Genomic DNA, 2,022 nt, shown 5'->3' with positions numbered 1-2,022 from the left:
TCATAATATGATTTATTTCAACTCTGAATCCAAAAGCAGAAGACTACTGGCCCAGCTGAGCAAATAATTCTTTCTTGGCTAACACTTTTATTTCTGTCAGACCTTCAACAGATCAGATGAAGCCCCCCACCCCACTGCAGAGGGCAACTTGCTTTATCCAGTCTGTGTGTCATATAGTAATCATGTGTAGACACTCCCTCATAGACTTACTCAGAAATAACGTCTATCGGCACCCCAGAGCTCAGTAAAGTTGACCAAGTTTACAGCTACAGGCACCACCAATTCCTATACACTTTCCACATGCTTCTGAACCCTCCAGGTGACAAACAGAACAAGCAGGCAACAGAAACAAGAATCACAGCAACAGCAGGAACAGAACCTAGAGTGGAATAGCCTATCATTCTCATGATGAATGACCTGAACTTTACCTACACAAGGAGAAAATCTAGCCAGGCTCAAAGTAAGTCAGCTAGTGTGCAGCCAATCCATGATGTGTGGGTGAAACTAAGCCAGTGCTGCTTCGGGTCCCTGACCAGGAATGGTGGGGGAGGCAGCATAGTGTGGCAAATGTCAGGCACATCCAAGGTGGCTTTTCTTCTTGTTCAGCACAGAGAAGACAAGTATGATTAAAAGAAGGATAACAAAGTCAAAAAGAAATTCAGGATGTGGAACAGGAAATGGATGGATATTTTTTAAAAGAAGCAATGGGGGGACTCCAGAGAAAAGGTTCAGGTTAGCCACTGCTACATAAAATACAATGCCTACCCCCAGCTGGGTGAATTGTTGGGTATTTAATGAATCAGGTCAATGTGTATCTCAGGAATTAAATTCCCTACAGCCACCCTGAAGAATGGACTATGCAAAGTTTCCTATATTTTGGTAAAGTAATGTAAAGGGCTAGGCAAAGCTGTAATAAGAATTAAATTAAGGTCCACAATTTTCACAAAATAAAACCTCTTATTTTGAAATCTGCCATCAAATTTCAAATTAAAATTTATTTATCATCTTAGATCATAAATATACATCATTAAATAACCAGAAGACACAAAGCAAGCCCATGAATAGTTTTCATCAACATTATTGCTTTTGATAGAGTTTGTATCATTCATAAACTTGGTTTTTGTCACTTAATTATTTTAAGAATTAATTAAATGTAATTGCCATTTTATCTAGTTACTAATAGTATGACTTCTAAGGCTCTTAATTCTATTTACAAAGAAATGATGAATTTAAAAAATTTATAGCTAACTATAGGTAGCTGGTCCTCTATATTTTAATGAAAATAGAGAACACTCTTAAACGTAAGTGTCTTTCAATGACTTTGTAAAGTTTCTGGAATCTCTGTAAAAATTTCACTGGACAATCAAAGCAACAAAGGAAACATACAATAATCATGAAGTCAACAAGCATAAAAAACAAATCAGTGATTATAAATAACTACACAATAAAGCCAACAACGTGTACAAAATCAACAAATTTCTTGTAAAAATGCAGCACAAAACTGACATAAGAAAGTGAAATTCTATTAAGAAATTGATTTGCTGATTTAGACGCTGAAAAGCATTAGATAAAACTGTGTATACATTCATATGAAATTTTACAAAATTAGAAACAGAAGAAAACTTACCCAGTTTAATAGAAATAAAATCTGAAAAAAAAAAAACAAAAAAACAAAAAACAGGTGTGGTGGTGCCACCTGAAATCCCAGCACTCAGGAGGCTGAGGCAGGAGGACTGCTTCAAGTTTGAGGCCAGCCTTAGCTACACAGGAAATTCAACATCAGTCTGAATTACAGAGTGAAACCCAGTCTCAAATACCCAGAAACAAATTAAAAACCAATGCCAAAATGGTACTCGATATGAAATACTAAATGTACTCCCCTAAGATCAGGAACAAATCAAGAATGACTTCTTTTGCTAATTCTAAAAAATCCTAGTCTGCAAAAGGGGACAAGAAAAAATAAAACATGCATATGGAATGAGAAGAAATAAATTACCATTAATCGCAAGTGATATGATTGTA

General features: G+C 35.7%; 1 protein-coding gene across 1 annotated transcript in view; it reads right to left on the bottom strand.

Annotated features, from left to right (window-relative positions):
- The window catches only part of Sv2c (synaptic vesicle glycoprotein 2C), a 230,291-nt gene that overhangs the window by 210,857 nt on the left and 17,412 nt on the right, over positions 1-2,022 (bottom strand). The gene's annotated exons all lie outside the window — the stretch shown is intronic.

Source organism: Octodon degus, unplaced genomic scaffold, assembly GCF_000260255.1.
Source record: "Octodon degus isolate 3935 unplaced genomic scaffold, OctDeg1.0 scaffold00177, whole genome shotgun sequence".
Taxonomy (NCBI): Eukaryota; Metazoa; Chordata; class Mammalia; order Rodentia; family Octodontidae; genus Octodon; species Octodon degus.
Note: the sequence above shows the minus strand (reverse complement) of the source record. Positions and strands in the feature narration are given on the sequence as shown.